Source organism: Ictidomys tridecemlineatus, chromosome 15 (assembly GCF_052094955.1).
Source record: "Ictidomys tridecemlineatus isolate mIctTri1 chromosome 15, mIctTri1.hap1, whole genome shotgun sequence".
Lineage (NCBI taxonomy): Eukaryota > Metazoa > Chordata > Mammalia > Rodentia > Sciuridae > Ictidomys > Ictidomys tridecemlineatus.
The window spans coordinates 18,886,677-18,903,855 of NC_135491.1; the positions used below are offsets into that span (position 1 = coordinate 18,886,677).

General features: G+C 50.8%; 1 protein-coding gene across 4 annotated transcripts in view; it reads right to left on the reverse strand.

Moving 5' to 3' along the window:
- The window catches only part of Chst8 (carbohydrate sulfotransferase 8), a 117,082-nt gene extending 100,155 nt beyond the window's left edge, over nt 1-16,927 (reverse strand). The window contains exon 1 of one of the 4 annotated variants that reach the window (XM_078032169.1): nt 16,531-16,927. The gene's annotated coding sequence lies outside the window, so the exon portion shown is untranslated. The remainder of the gene's footprint in view (nt 1-16,530) is intronic. The other 3 variants (XM_040279251.2, XM_078032168.1, XM_005330628.5) reach the window with 3 other exon arrangements.
- Between the last annotated feature and the right edge of the window lie 252 nt (nt 16,928-17,179).

A 17,179-nucleotide genomic window follows, 5' to 3' on the forward strand; every position in this document is an offset into this window, starting at 1 on the left:
GGCTTGGGTTCCTAATGTATTTTTCAATGCCTAAAACAGTACCTGGATCACAGTTGTTTCTCTATAAATATCTGTTGACTCATTGGATCAGATCAGAAGACTCAATACGTAATAAATACAGCCACCAGGACTGGTGGTGCACGCCTATAATCCCAGCAACTCAGGAGGCTGAGGCAGGAGGATCACCAAGTTTTGAGGCCAGCCTCCATGAATTAGGGAGAGCCTTTCTCAAAAATAAAATGTAAAAAGGGCCAGGGATGTGGCTTAGTGGTAGAGTGCCCCTGAGTTCAAGTGCCAGTATGGGGGTGCGGGGTGGGGGAACACACACATAATAAATGTAGCAGAGTCCCATTTATCTGTAAATTTATCCTATATTTCTCTCCACACTGAAACACAATCCCAAACACAAATCTTCACTGGATATTGTTGGAAACTTGACTCCATCCTTCCGAAGGGCCCCTAAAAGAAGAAAAACGTGATGCGACTCAAGAATCGTATAATGAGAGGAGACTCGCTCTCTAAGATATTAAAAAGGTGTTCATAAGCGACAATAATTAAAATAGTGGATTCCGGCATGAGAATAGATGGACTAGAACAGAAGAGTCCAGAAGCAACCGGAGTTAAACACAAGCATGAAGCAAATGACAGAGCTGCCACTTATAAATCAGGAAGCAAAAAGCGAATGTTCAATAAATGACGTGGGGACAAAGTGGCCGGCCATCTTATACCTGCAGTCTACGCATGTTATTCCAGAAATACAGAGTTGGTAATGCACGGTAGGACCTGGCTGTGGGAGTCACCAGTGGCTGCCTCTGGAGCACGGTGGGGGGGGGGGGAGGGCTGCTGGGTCCATTATGAGCATTTTATTATTTATGCCTTTTCAACTACATACATATATGACTTTGGTAAAAATCAGAGTCATGTTTAAAAAGCAATAATCGTGCTCCTCTTTGCCCTGTCAAATTGACACAGATTTTTAAAAAATGAGGATTCCCAGTGCTGGTTGTGATTATGAGAAAAAATAGGCATGCTCCACGCGCCAGTGGGTCTTTCTAGAAGGTGATTTGTCGGGAAGCATTAAAAGTCTTAAAATCATGCCTCCCCTTTGAGGCAACGTTTTTCCACTTCCAGGAATTTATCCTGAAGTGACACAAAGGTATACAGCAAGAACCGTTCACTTCGACATTCTTTAAAATTGAAAAACAAAAATGAAGACCACCAAAATGTCCAACAGGGAACTGGTTATATAAATTATGATAAATTCATGCAAAAGAATACAGCGCAGGTGTCAAAAGCAGAATAGAAATAGATCCATTACGGGAGAAAGGTGTTCGTGATATATAAAGTGATTAAACAGGTTATGTGCAGTAGGCATAAAGATTATTGCATTTTTATAAAATGAATGTGACTTATGAGTTTATAAATACAGAGTGATGTAAGAGACCCTCTCTCTGTAACGATAGATGGAGAGCACGGCATCCAGGAGGATGTTCTGGATGGTGAGACTTTTATTTTCTTCTTTTTTGCTCTTGTGAAAGCATTTCTGCAGGGTGAAAGTGGAGGCAGGTAAAACCCTTCAGAAGTAGAGTAGGGGTCTCTGATAGGCTCCTCTGTTGCCCACTCATCCTCAGAGCCCCGGGAAGAGTTGTCCAGCTGGAGGGCTGGGCTTGCCAGGATCCAGGGACACTCAGGGCCCAGCCAGCAGCTCACAGCCCAGAGGCCAGAACTTCGACCCTCTTCCTGGCAGAGGAAGACCTCCCAAGGCAGAGGCCCTACTGACCAGTGCCGAGCCAAGCAGCTCTGAAGCCTTGGCCTGTGGTCTTGGTGGTTAAGGTCCCTTTCCATAGCTCTGGCCAGGCACTGTGCACGAGGCCCTCACCTCCAGGTGGGGAATTACCTACCTTGCCAAAGAAGCTCTGGGATCCCAGTGGGTCCTTTCCAGAAGCCAAATGCAATTCACAGCCATTATTTGGTCAAAGTAGGACTGTGGTTTTAAACTGTCCAGATTTTAGAGGGGAAGAGAGTCACATAAAAAAAAAAACCTATCTGTTCCTTTCATCTTACTCCAGTCAAAATGGCAGCTATCAAGAATACAACGATAAGTGTTGGCGAGGATGTGGGGGCAAAGGTACACTCAGACATTGCTGGTGGGACTGCAAATTGGTGCAGCCACACTGGAAAGCAATATGGAGATTTCTTGGAAAATTGGGAATGGAATCACCGTTTGGCCCAGCTATCCCTCTCATCAATCTATACCCCAAAAAACTAAAAACAGCATACTACAGGGACACAGCCACATCAATGTTTATAGCAGCACAATTCATAATAGCTAAACTGTGGGACCAACCTAGATGCCCTTCAATAGATGAATGGATTAAAAAATGTGGCATATACACACAACAGAATATTACTCAGCAACAAAAGAGAATAAAATCATGGCATTTGAGGTAAATGGATGGAGTTAGAGAAGATAATGCTAAGTGAAGTTAGCCAATCACAAAAACCAAATGCCGAATGTTTTCTCTGATATAAGGAGGCTGATTCATAGTGGGGTAGGGAGGGGGAGCATGGGAGGAATAGATGAACTCTAGATAGGGCAGAGGGATGGGAGGGGAAGGGAGGAGGCAGGGGGTTAGCAAGGATGGTGGAATGTGATGGACATCATTATCCAAAGAACATGTATGAAGACATGAATTGGTATGAATATACTTTGTATACAACCAGAGATACGAAAAATTGTGCTTTTTATGTAGAATATGAATTGTAATGCATTCTGCTGTCTTATATAAATTTAAAAACTTTAAAAATCTATCTTTTCCTGAATATTTGACTATCTGGCCACCCTGGACTCCTATCCCTTCATCCAATGACAGCTGAACTGAGTTCCATTGTCTCCTTCCCAAGTAGCAGGTGTACGCAGGCATCCCAGAGCCTGTCACTCCCTTACCCTGAGGACCTAGGGCAGCTGACTTGTTTACCCTGGGCTGTCCCAGCCTCCTAGTTTCTGGGCTGCCTGATGTTCCCTCTCCTCCACTTTGCCAGACCCCCTTACCTCCCACCCTCAGTGTGGGAACCAGAGCTGACCCTCCACTGCCCCAGCCCCTGTCTCGATTTGCCCCTTTAGGACATGGAGATTTCCTATTTAAAAAATTCTTCCAATTCTGCCCCTCACTCAGGGCTGGGGGTCGGGTCGACCCGAGGCTGACAACTTAGATCCGGGAGAATCTGGCTGTCCTACCACTGCTCAAGCCCTGCCTAGGGGGGCCTGGACTGAAGCCAAGCACTGGTCAGTGGAAGGAAAAATCCTGATCCTTCGGGACTTTGATCCCAGACTAAGAGGACTCACCTGACAGGTTCAGGAAAAGGGAAATCCCTGCGTCCAGGAGCAGGGGCTCAGTTCCCTGGACACCCTGGGATGGAGAATCCAGACTGCTGACTGGGGGAGGAGTGGGTCAAGGGAGGAGCCCATGCCAGTGCCTCACCACCGTCCCTCGGACACTCTGCAGCTGGGAGGGACCTTCAGCGCAGTCCCAGACAGAGGCAAGGGGGCTGGGCCTTTGTACCCCCACATCAGTCAGTCACCGAATGCAGAGTAAGGCGTGACCTTGGGCAAGGAACTAACTCCCTGAGGTCCAGGACACCCCTGGGAGCATCAGCAGCAGATTTTCCCAGTGGCCTCAGCCTGAAGAGGGTCTCGGCAGAGCAGCACCCTGTCTGTGACCCAGGTTCAGCAGAGAAGCATCCTGAGAAACCGTAGCAGGCGGGAAGCAAGGAAGCCACCTCAGAGCTCCCCGGTGGGAAGGACCAAGTCCCCTCCTTAGGCAAGGCCACATAGGGAGGGCTCAAGAAGAGTGCACTGGAAATTCAGTCACATCCCCGGCGTTTATTTGAAACAGAACATTAATTCTGACTGTCCATTAGAGTCCATTTCAATTTTGTAATAACATAAAAAGTTAAGAGTCTAATTTATTCATACAAATCTTGTTAGCATCCAATTTCCACATAATGTAACATATTCCTTAAAAAGCTGACAAAGCAGGAGAAATTAAAAACACACACACACACACACATACACACACACACACACAAAAGACATTCAAGGGCTCTCACTGACAGAGCCAAAGGTGAGGAGGGGGAGACCAGGGCAGCTCCAGAAATCTCTGGAAGCTTGGAACAAAAAGAAGCAAGACTTGGGAGAGGCAGGCTGAGCCTGGCTCCCGTCACAGCACCTGAAGGAGCCCTGGCTCCCATTACAGACCCTCCCCCTCCCCCAGGGGAATCCTTACCACCTCCTTGGCCCCAGGGCTGTCCCAACAGCAGGTCCCCACCCTGGGGTTCCACAGACAGCTCCCCAGCACTTCCCTCAGCAAATTCATCGAGAGCCTGTAACTCCTCTTAATTACACGTCTGCAGTGTTTGCATTAGATAGCTGTCACCCTGTAATTTACCCGTACACGGGTTTTAATTGTACATTAATCTTTCCTACACGCCACTCCCCTGCTAGAATCTGTAAGAGCAGAAGTTTGGGCCATTTTGTTTATTTCTCAACCAAAAATAGCTGATGAGTGTAATTGTGCATTGTCCCTCCCCCGCCACCCCCCCTCCCTCCCTTTTCCAAGATTACCTGCTGGATGCCAGGGCTGGAGAGAAGCTCCTGTCACCTGCAAGCCACCTTTTAAACACAATATTTGACTGTTTGGTGGCTGACATCAATTTGAGAGGAAAGGTCAGCGGCAACAAACAATCTTCCCATCACCTGCCAAGTGCTTTCTGGGTGCCCCTCTTCGCATCCATTCTCTAAGCTCCTACCTGATGAGTCCCCAGGAGCCCTCACTCCCGGGACAGAGGGCAACGTGGGAACCTAAGGAATTCCACCAGCTTGCAGAGGTTCCAAGGTCACTCGGAGAACCACGAAGGAGAACTATAAATTACAAAGGGCTGGATGGCTGCCAGGGCCCCAGGAAGCTACATTTAGCATATCATTCTCCCAGCAGCGGAATGAAGCCTTAACTCCCTTTCTGAGGAATTTGAATGGAATTTGTTACAAGAACATTGTGATTGAAATATCACCAATTGGCTTTTCATGACAACTCAGCAATAGATTGCAATTGCGATGGGGAGCCAGGGTAGGTGTATGGAGGGGGGTGACTGTTGTGTTCCGCTGGCCAAGGTGGCGGTGAGGGAGCCCCATACAATATTTATGAAATCCAGATGAAGCCCTAGGCTGGCAATGAGCTGATATCATAACACAGATTTCAAAAAAAAACAAAAAAAAAACGCCTTGACATTTGCCCAAGATCAAATTTCCCCTTGTGAAAACCCAGAGGCTTTGTGCTGACGGCGGTGTGCTCTCCACCCCCTCCTCCTGCTCCATGCACACACCTGCAACCTTCTTCATTTCAGCCCAGGTAATTAACACTGGGATGGGAGGCGGCCAGGGACGGGCACGGAGGAGAGAGTAGGACAATGGGTGCAAGGCCACTGCGCCTCTTCTTTGTGGAAAACATCAGCAGTGGTTTTCAATGATGAAAGACAGGAGTTTTGATAATTTTTATTGCTAAACACTTTCTGATGTGCCAAACAAAGCTGAGGTGATCTCCTGACACTGATGAGGCTCTGACAGCATATTCAGGCAAAGAGAGATGGCGAGGCTGAGATCAGGCTGAGATCTGTCACACGGTAGCCTGGGAAACAAAAAGGAAAGCAAGAAATATATCTCCCTGGGGCCAAAAATCTGCCCCTCCTCACCTTTGGCTCCGTGGCAGTGAGAGCCCTTGAATGTCTTTTTAAGTGATTCCTTCTGGGACACCCTTAGAGATGGAGGAGCAGTTAGGAAGGGGACATTTCAGTCATCCCAGAGGAGGGACCATGCTGCAGGTCCTGAGCCTTTCCAGAGCCTGGGTTCCTTTATGTCACCTTACACCACCCCACCCCGGGGATCCTTCCGTGGCTAACTCTGTGGCTTTTGGAGACAAAGACTCCCGGTACATGTATCAGGACCCCAAGAGGTGACACATGAAATACTGCACGGGATTCAGGGCTGAAGTCCCCAGATTGTTTACGAGTCCAAGGCAAGCACGATTTAGGTGGTTTTTGATAAACACTTCATATTCCACATCCTAAGAGAAGCAGAATACTTGTCAAGCATGCATCTTTATGAGCTGTCCGCCTATAAAACTTGCACGAAAGGTCCGTGTTTAATGTTGGTTTGGCAGTAAATTGGCGCGATGCACGGGTCGGCTGCATCAAATTAGCATCGACCCGTAAAACGTTACTGAATGATTCCTCAAATCTGCCAAGTCTTCAAATCAATTTTGCAAAAAGCGTCAAGATTTTTTTTTTTAACTTTGATAAACCTTTCATATTAGTTATCACAGAAGAGCATAAACCTCTCTAATCTGTCTTCCCACCAAAAAAAAAAAAAAAAAGGTGTTGTTTTTCCCCAACTGCTTTTAGCTCTTCCATCTTTGCACACCCGCCTACACATCACATAAACAATGTGTGTGTCATGGATTCATTTGTTGTCCTATTTTAAAGTGACGGGTATTTGGTTCACACTGCCCGTGCCCTGTGGACCCAGAGCTTGGAAAGAAGTTCCACCCGTGCCAGGATGGAGTTCTGGCCCCTCCTGGATTTGGAGGTGTGCTGTCCCATGCTGGCCTCTTCTAGGAAGCTTCTGAAGAGCTGAACTGGATCATTGTTCCATGGCCTGGGGTGTCAGGTTAACAAGACCACCACCTCCTGGGAGCTCAGCATCCTTCCTTCCCTGTGGACCCCCTGTGCTGCTGACCCTCCAGGGCAGGGCTCATACTGAACAGCCCATGAGATGTGGCCTTCAGGAGGGTCAGCTTAGGCCTCCCTCCTCCATATGCCCCAGCCAGAATCCCCGGCCCTCTGTCCCCAATTTCAGAGATCTCAGCCAACCCCAGTCTTCCCACAATCGCATCAGAGTTCTGTATGGATCTGCCTCCGGGCCGGGGTCTCAAAACCACATAAAGGACAGAATCGTCCACCGGAACCCAAGGACTCGAACACAGAGCTCTCATCCCCCCAACCTGCTGCTTTCCAAGTAATTCTGTTCGACTGGAGGAGGAAAAGGGACCCATCACAATCAAATAAAAGAAGGGTTTTATTATGGGCAAGAGTGTTGGGGGGCAGTGTCAAACATGGCCTTTTGCCTCTGTTGGACTGGAGAGTATGTCAGCTCTGAAAAGGTAGCACTGAAAAAGCTGAGATGTGTAGCACAGGGTTGGGGGGCTGCGTTCAGGGGGAGCTTCCAGGCTTCTGCAGAAGGATCCAAGCACAGGCACACCCAATGGAGAAGTCACCTAAGAGATGCTCTTCGATGTTCACTTCCTGGAGCACGGGTGGGGAGGGGGTTGAGCATGGTCGCTGGCGGTGTGGGCAGCTCTGCGGAGGGGAAGCTTGTTGAGAGCAACAGGCTCCAGCTCAGGAGACCCTTTAGGGATGGAGAACTGACTCTCAGAGCCCTCTCCATGGTCCCCAGTTTACTAACAAATCTCCATCAAGCGAGGCTGGGGTGGAAGAGGCCGAGGAGGCCAGCGGGCAGACCTCCATCCTTGTGGGCCTCCATCCAGTGGGTTTTCATGGGGCCCCACTCTCTGCCAGGACTGTGTTCACTCAGCAGTGAACACAACCCACAGGGTGGTCTCAAGCCTCAGGGCATCTGATAGAGAAAGAGACAAGCCCCAGACAGACTAAGGGATCCAAACTCTCTAGTGATTCTGGGGCTGGGTGAGACCAGCTCTGACCAGTGGCCCAGGTGATTCTGGGACAGGTGACTGGTTTCCCAGTCTTGCGCAAAGAAACCTCTGTCCACTTCATCCCCTGCCTTCCAGCACGGTAAATTCAAACTCACCCAGCAAAAGGAATCGCAAGCACCCCTAGACATTTAAGGACCCTACAATTTGGGGATGGATGGAAGTGAATTTTCAGATTTGTCGAATAAGGTTTTCATGTTCAAAATATCCTTGGCAAAAAATAAGCTGCCTTAATCATCTGAGAAATGATGTTAAAACCATAGTGTGATATTCATAGAATGGCTAAAATGAAAAAGACCAATACCACAAAGTGTTGGGAAGGATTGGAGCAACTGGAACTCTCAGGCATAACTGGAGAAGGCTAAATATCTACAACTGTTTTAGAAAACTGTTTGATGGTTCCCACAAAAAGACACACAGCCTGAGAACCAGCAATTCTCTTTTAAGACCATGCTTATCAGAAATGTGTATATGTACCCGAGAAACACATGCAAGAATGTCTGTAGCAACACTATTCTAAAGAGCCAAAAACTCTAAAACACCCAAGTGTCAATCAACAGGAGAATCAGAAAATAAATTAGGTTATATCCAAACAATGGAATTGTATTAGTCAGCTTACTGTTGCTATAACAAAGTATCTAAGGCAATTCACTTATAAAGAGAAAATGACTTATTTAGCTCAAGATTCTAGAGATTTCAATCCAAGCTGGGATGGCCCCATTGCTTTGGGCCTCTGCTGAGGGCTCCCGATGGCATGTATTAAAACAAACTACTCATATCACAGTCCAGAAAGAAGAGAGAGAGGACCAGAAGGTTCCTATAATCCCTTTTGGGGCATTTCCTCCACAAGACCTTCCACAATGCCCCACCTCTTAAAGCTCGACAGCACCTCCCTGTAGCACCATCCTGGGGACCAAGCCTTTAACACATGCACCTTTGAGAGACACTCATCCAAAGCAGGAATCTTATAGGGTAATAAGAACTAACAAACTGCAGTGAAGCACGTCGGAGAAGAGTCTCACAGACGTGATGCTGATGCCAACAGAAGAGTGTATATACCGTATAACTCCATTCTTATCATGTTTAAAATCAAGGAACGCTAGTCTATTCCTTTAGAAGCAAGGGGCGGAGAGGAAGTGACTAGAACAGGTCACAAGAGGGTTCTGGGGTGCCAGTCACATCCTGATTCCTGCTCCGCTGCTGGGATCTAGGCGTGTCAGGTCGACAGATATTAATTGCATGGTTCACATGTGATCTGCCATCTTTTCTGAATGCACACGATACTTGGAATAAAAAGCTTAAAAATGAACTGCAGGGAATGCCTCTCTACAGGGAAAAGTGTCATCAGGAAACTACTCAGAGAAGGAAGGACTTGAGGGGACACTAGCCAATGTGGCCACATGCCCCATAAGCCTTTGTGACATCACCAGTTTAGACCCTGGACTGATATGCTTCCTGGTACCCAAGATGGAAAGGGACTGAGCCTTGGCGGAGAGACCCAAGACAGGGGATAATGGTAATAATAATAATAGCAGCTGTCATTTACTGTGGGGTGACAGCTGGGTACACCAGCTCCGGGAAGTGGGTTACACTGTTATTCCCATTTTAGACACGAAGAACCTGAGTCCCTAGGCCACACGAGGACCAAGTGGTAAAGCTGGACTTGAACCCGTGCAGTCTGACTCCAGGTGCTGGCTTCAGTCACAAACCAGAGGTGGCTGGCTGGAGCCGAGCGCGGTGTAGGTGGTTGCCATGGCTATCCGTTGACATTTTAATTCATGGAAAAGGGAATTGAGAAGACTTAAATAATAGGCATAGACTGTGCTTTCACGGGGATGAATGGTCATGAAATTAAATTTGCAGATGAAGCCAAACCTCATGAGACCCAAAAATCTAAGCAGGAAACAGCAAAATGGGCCAACCAGAGAAATGTCATTTACCATGCACCCAGCAGTCATCCACGCTCAGTGACTTTCCTGAGAAAAGGGCGTGTAAGGGGCCGCCGCAGGGGATGGGGGGTGGGGATGACCACTGACAGCAGACAGCTTCTGCACCAGCAGAGGCAACAGGGAGGGGACATCCAGGTGAGATCACAAAGTCACAGCGAAGACTTGAGAACTGTCAAGGGGAAGGAGGTCTCAAATTAGAACCAGATGTGCAGCAGGGGAAAAGGACAAGGAAGGGTATTCCCGGAAGAGACCCACGCACAAAGGGCAAAAGTGACTAAGGGAACACAGAACAATGGCCTCAGTAAGCCACACTAGCTGCACAACCCCCCACCCCCCATCCCGGGCTCAACTAGTATAGACAGACTACCTGCATCACATGCTGAGCTCAACCAGTATAGACAAATGACTTCTTTGAGCACTGGCTCAACCAGTTTGGATAGAATGGCTCTAAAAATGCACTGGTTTGACCAGTGTAGACAGACTATAAGAATCGTAAATGGGCCTGTATCATGAATTAGGGGCTCAGCCAGTGTAGATAGAAAGAGTGCTTGCATTTGTGCATTGGCTCAGCCAGTGTAGACAGACTCCGTTGCACATTAGGCTCAATCACCCAGACTCTGGGAAAGGAGACCTGCTGGAGCAGGTCTGAGGGGAAACTGGTGCCTGAGAAGGGCTTAGTTACAGGGAAAGTGACTAAAGCTAGAAAGAGCTTAAGAGCTCTGAATCTCGTGCAAAGACCCTTCAGAGAGGCGGGCAGACAGAGATTAAATGGAAGTTTCTAGAGCTCACGCCCTAGACTGAACCAGTGTGGACAGACAGCCTGACTCACACTAGTTTAGTTAGCAGAGACTGCACACGTCAGGCACTGGCTCAGTGTAGACAGCCTGCGTAGTTGAGCTCTCCCCACCTTCCAACAAGCAAAAGCTGAGGACTTTCTCTGGGTGGCACCCCTCATGGCCAGTACCACTGGACAGAGCGGCATTTGCATTAGCATCGTAGTGGGCTGGTGTCCACACAGCTTCCTCGGGGCCAGGAACAGCGTTCTGCACATGGAAGACCATAGTCGGCATTTTCTGGGTACCTGGATGCTCCCTTCAGGCACTGTCCCCCCAGCCCCCATCCCGAGGCACAGGAAGCCAGCCACCACACCCCACCCAAGGCTGAGAGGGGTCTCGGTGCTCACAAGCCTGGGTGGATGAGTCTTGTCCAGAGAGATGAGTCAGTCCCCCAAAGAGAGGCAGCCTCAAAGCTGGAGATGACTTATCTGCCAAGCATGAGTCAGTCTGGGGACTGATGGCATTGGGGCTCTCCTGAGTTACCTCCCCACTGATAAGCATCTGGGCATGACTCGTGGCCCAAGATCAGCAGTCAGAAGAGATGAGAGGGCCAGGCCAGCCCAGGAAGCCAGAACCAGAACGGAGGAGAACCGCCCCCCAGGCAAAGAGCCCAAGGACTGAAAGAATCAGCCCCAGAGAGGCCAAGGGAACCATCCCCTGAATCTGCACCTCCCAAGGTCCTCTTATCACTCCCATCCCCGAGACTGGCCCAGCCAGGGAGCAGCTGGCTTAGGCCCAGGCAGAGAGAGGACAAGGTGACAGTGACCTGGGTTGATGCCTGCAGCTCGGCAGTCACCCAGCTCAGGGCCCACTGCAAGCAGCGTGGGCACCACGGGAAGCGGGGTGACTCACAGGCCTGCTCCCTGTACCCCAGCACCCCAGAGCCTGGGGGAACCAGCTAAAGGCTGTGGGGAACCCGGGGCCTGAGCAAAGCTGCAGCCAGCTACAGGAAACTCACCAGCCCTCAAGAGGAGAGAAGCAGGCACAGACCAACTCCATAGGAAGAGCTGTCTAGGAGGAGGGAAGGGTGCAAGGGAGTTCTTTCTGGGGCAAGCATCAGGCAGACATCAGTACAGATCAAGTGGGTGGCAGGTGAAGGACCTACTAGGGGACCAGAAAGCTAAGTGGATGAAGCATAGGCCAGGGCCACCTCTGGCCAGCAGGCCTGAAGGCAGGCGACTCCAGAGGAAGGTGGGCATCAGGGCCAGGGCCAAAGTAGAGCAGGCAGAGGGTAGCAGCCTCGCTCCACTCCCCAGGGGGAGGTGAGTGCTGAGTAAGTTGGTCCTGCAGGGAGGTAAGAACAAAAGGAAGGAAGGACCACACCCTGGCCTCCAGCAGCTGTCTCCACTACAGAGCCCAGGCATGGGTTGTCACTTACTGAGCGCCCAAGACATGCATGCTAGTGCTGAAATAGTGAGTACAGAGAGGAGGTGGCAAAGGCTTTGAGGATAGCCAGAAGGAGGTGAACTGGGGCAGAGTGGGGGCAGAGGCAGGGCGGCACAACCAGCCACCTGATCGCCCAGTCCTGGGAGGACAGAACCCACCAGGACAGGAGAGGAGCTTTGCACCCCAGTGGAGCGCTGCCTCAAGAAACCAGCCATGCCCACTAGTGTCCCACAGGTCACACCCCAATCACCTACCAGCTCTCTCCAGCACCTCACCCAGCTCCAGTGCCTGTGGGATTCGTGCCTCCACTCTTCTTTGGGGTATTGGTCATCCTTCCCCACAATCTCTGCAGCTGCCTCCTCACTGGTCTCCCCTACTCTGCAGCAATTTGTAGAATAAAATCCCCAATCCCAATGCACCCGGCCTCGAAGGCCCCACATGGCCAGGTTTGCAAATGCATCTTTTCCCCCCTTCCTTCTTCCTGCCTGCCACAAGGGCCTTCCCACTGCTCCTGCATGGAGCTCCATGCTTTCTCAGACATTCCCTTGGTAGGGACTTCTGTGCAAACTCTTGTCAGTGCCCAGAGCTCTCTTTCCCGACTCCTTCCTTCCTGCCTCCTACCAACAACTTCATCAGATCTCAGCTGAAAAGCCAGCACTACCTCCTCAGTCCTCCCAACCCCTCAGTCTAGTTCTTAGGTCTTGCAACAACCTGGACATTCTCTTTTATCTTTGTCAAGCTTAGAATCACACATGCATCGATTATTGTTTTTATTAATGTCTTTGGCAGAGAAAGAACTAGTGAGTGATAAATGAATGATGGGGAAATCTCTGTCCCACTAGATCTACAAACCCCACAAGGGCAGGGACCACCCTTATTTTGCTCACCCTTATTTTTATATCCGCTGTGTCTCCAGGGCCTGGCACAGTAATGGGCGCCTAATACATGCTCCATAAATATTAATTGATGGCAGAATAGAGAATGACAACAGGGCTGGCCCTGGGAGTGTGGCATGGAGAGTCATTTGGCTCCAGGTTTCAATGTTGACAATTCCAATTTAGTTCAAATAAATGTCACTTCCAGGGCCAGTTCTGACCATGGTTTGCAGGAAAAGGGTGCCTTATCCTCAGTCACCAGCCCCAGATTGCACTAATTTCCCAGAAATGCATGACATTCCAAGTGGGGAGAGACCCAGGATGGCCAGCCTGCATGTAGACAGACATTCTATGACTTCCCCAAAGATGGTTTTGGAGGTAGGACCAGTGCTATTTCTTAGAGTCAGCCCACCCGGACACAGCCTTCCCCAGTCTCTTGGTAGCCCCAGCTGCGCTTTCAAATTTCTAACCACCCAGGAACAAGTCCAGCAGATATAGCTAGAGTGCCAGATCACAAATGACAGGTCGTTTTGTACAGGGTAAAAGTCACAACTTTTTTTTTCCACGACCAATTGGTAAGTTTCATCTTCTGCCACAGTGATTTACCGACCAGAGGGGTCACACATTCTTCAGCTGATAAGAAATGAGCCGATGACGACCGCTGCCTCTGCCACCTGAGCTAATGTAGCTGTCCCCAGGTTGTCTGAGCCCCTGGGTATCCTTGCCTTTGGGCAGCCTTTTCCTAGGAGGGAGGGGGACACAGCTGCTGTGGAGTCAGATAAATCCTGACAGTGACTCCAAAGCACCAGGAAGCCTACTGTCACCACACTGTCACCAATGCAACCTGCCCATGCAGCAAACTTCCTGGGGCTCCAGGACGCCCTTTATACATCCAGAAATCATCCTTGATCTTTTGTTATTTATTTTTTTTTAATGTGGGGCTCTTCCTCAGCAGGGCCACAATGACCTCTTCAAGCCAACAATACACAAATCCCCTTTTATAACTCATTATCTTCTGATTAGCTGAAAGTATGGTCACTTGTTTGTCACAGCGTATTCTGACTCTAATTGCCACGATCGCTTTCATTAAGGAGCTTCCATAATCCTCTGTCCATTTTCCTGCCTCTAGTTTCTTCCTCTGCCCCGAAATTCTCCTATGTAGCTGTCATACATGGTAAGTCAGAGAGGTGAGATTTTTTTCCAAACTGGAAGCAGCAGGCGGTGTTAAGGCAGAGGTCTCACACTCTAAGGCAGGCAGCGGAAGGAGCCCTGGGAAGTCAGCTGGAACCACATCTTCCCCACCCGCCCCCACCAGCAAGCCAGTTCCATTCACCAGATGCACTAGCAAAACAATAAAAAGCTCTGAGCACCCACCCTCTTTGATCAATCAAACCACAAAAAGCCTATCAGGCAGCCACTGGCACAAACTCAGAGTAAAGAGAACAGGGAAGCTGACTGTGCCATGTTTCCAATCAGGAAAATCTGACTCTTCTTGTAAGTGAAAGGAAGGCAAATTCTGAGATGAGCCTGCCAGACACACTTGCCCAACAACCATACGGCAAAAAAAAAAGTAGTTGCTGAACTTTCCCAGACTTAGCTTACATAAACAGATATTTGAATAAATGTTTTAAAAATGAAATTCCCTTGATACTCTGTAATCAGTAAATGTTCATTACGGAAACACAGCAAATATGCATGAAATTTCCCAAGTGATATTCCAACTACAAGATGAAAAAAAAAAAAGCATCTCAAAAAGCAGAATGAGTTACAAAGCATCCTCTTCTTGTCACAGACCAGCAATTCTTTGCCAAGCACAGGAGGTCAAACAAGCCAGCTCTCCTCTCCAGACTGGAGCCAGGGAAAAGCAGATCTTATTTTGCACTCTCAGGCAATTTATAAATGAACGCCCCCCCCCTGATTGATGTCTCTCTATAAATAATTAATCCTTGACCTTGCTTTAAGAAAGCCTTGACTTTTTAATTTGGGGTCTTTTAAAAAATCAATACCCCAGGAACATAATTCACTCTTGCAGAGTTTGACTCCTGGTAAATAAATAAATAAGTTTTACCATCTGCCTGTCCCAGGCGACTGTATCAGGCAATGAGATGGAATCAGACTTTGAGGTTTTCTGCGTTCAAATGATAATTATTGGTCATCCCAATGGCAGCTCAGTCGCTTCAGGGTCTGAATGCTATTCCTTCTGTGTCACTTCACAAGAGGCAAATCTGTTGAAGACACTTGGGAATGCTTCTGCTCCCACAAGGGGTCCCCAGGTCCTATCTGGCCATAGATGGTGAGATGCCTTGATTTTAAAAGGATCCCCTATGGGGACCAGTGTCACTCTTTCCTGTGGCCTGTCTTGCCTTTGGGACAAGAACTGGGTCAGGACAGATCATAAAGGGGGCTCTAACACTTGATCCAGGGCAAGACCTAATTAGGAAAAGCCTGGGTAAGGGTCAAGGTGAACTAGTAAGTGAACCTAAAGAAATTGGCCATATATAGTGTAGCCTATGAGCAACAGGGGGATGGGGGAAGAAGTTAATATAATCTGCCTCTTACCCCATTACCCCTCCCATCCACTCTAGAGCTGCTGTGTCCTTGCACGCAACGGCCTCTCCCACGTGCTCTGCCAGGCAGATCCTGAGTTCTGGCAGCCAATCACCGCTCAGGGTCCAGCTGGGAGGCAATTCAGAGACACAGGAATCCACTCTGACACCTGAAAGGGATGCGGGATTGACCCCTACTTCTGGGTTGGTACCGACAGCCAGGCAACTAGTGGCGCTGCGCAGGGGCTGCGCCAGTTCGGGGTCGGGGTCTCCGGGCCCAGACACAAGGTGTACTACGAAAGTTAAGGTGGCGAGAGTCCTGCGCCGTTAAAGTGACAGGGGTCACTTCATGCCCAAAAGCCAAAAGCGAACTGCCAAAACCCGCGAACCGCGCCTTCGCCCAGCCCGGCCGGCCTCGGGCGAGGCCAGAGCTTATGTGCAGAGAAGCAGCCTGCTTCGCAGCTAGAGTTGCAGTAGCCGCCAGAGCTCAGCTGGGTCCCGCAGCAAAACGGATTGTTTCACCGCCTACCTAAGCTGCCCGAGGCTCCGACTCCCGAACTCTGGGACACTGACGCGCACACAGTTTCCGGGAACACAAAGCAGGCCGATGCCCTGGAGAGTCGCGGGGTCGGGAGGCGCGCGACGGCGCGCGAGGGTACCTTTCGCCACTTGGTAGGGGAAGCCAAGGCCTCCACCAACTTTCCCCCTTTGCCTCTGGCCACCATCACGCGCCCCTGAGTCCCAGCGCACGGGAAAGCCCCGGGGCCTTGGGCGCTCCAACCCGGCCCTCTGCGCTCGCAGCTAGGCGCCGGATACTGCCTCTGTGCGCCACCCAGGGCTGGGAGGAGGAGCGGAGGGTCCGCAGAGACCGCGCAAGCCGGAGGGAAGGCAGATCACAGACGCGCGGCGGCGAGTGAAATTCAAGGAGCGAAAGTCTAATTAAAGTTCCCGCTACTGGGGCTAGTCCCCAAAGTGCGGTCAGACCCGAGCCCCGCACAGCCCATCAGCACCCACGACTTTGGATTCCTATCCACGTCGGGTCACCAGGTTGGCGCGCAGTGCAGTCCTCGGACGGCGCAGGAACCCTCGCTGCATCCCTTCGGGCCAGCAGCCAGTGTAGGGCGGGAACCGGGTGGGGTAAGGGTGCAGCCACTCACCTGGCGCAGCCGGAGCTCCGGAGGCCGCGCGTTCCTCTAGTACGGGCGCGGTCCTAGGCGGCGGGCAAATCCTCCGCTCGGGGCGCCCAGGCGGCTGGGAGAACCTCCGCCCCAGCTCGGGCCCGATGCCTTCTCTCGCTCTGTGCGGAACCTGGTGCGGTCGGCGGGCGAGCGTTGTGGGGATTGCGATCGGAGCGCGTGGGAGGGAGAGGGCAAGGTAGGGCGCGTTCCTCCTCGGCCCCTAGCCCGGGTCCGTCCCCCGCCTCCGCCGCCACCGCCTTGTCTTCCCTCCTTCCCGCAGCGCCACCGGATCCTGCTCACGCGCCGGGAAGGCTCCCAGCGAAGTGCGAGCGAAGCCTCCGGCGAGGCTGGAAATAGCGCCGCGCCCGCCCGGCGCCCCGCCCCCGGCCCGGGCCCCGCCCCGCGGTGGTGGAGGCGACGGCGGTGGCCGGGCCGGGAAGGGATCTCTCCCGCGATCGCCCGGCCCTCCTGGGAGCTCACGGGCGCAGCGCCTACGCGCGCTCTGCGGTTCCCGCGGCCCCGCTGGCCGCGCGCTCCTAAGGAGCCGCCGCTGGGTGCGGTCCGGCAGCCGCGGGGGTGGGGCGGCCATGGCCAGGGCTGTGCGGGTCTCCCGAATCTCTGAGAGCTT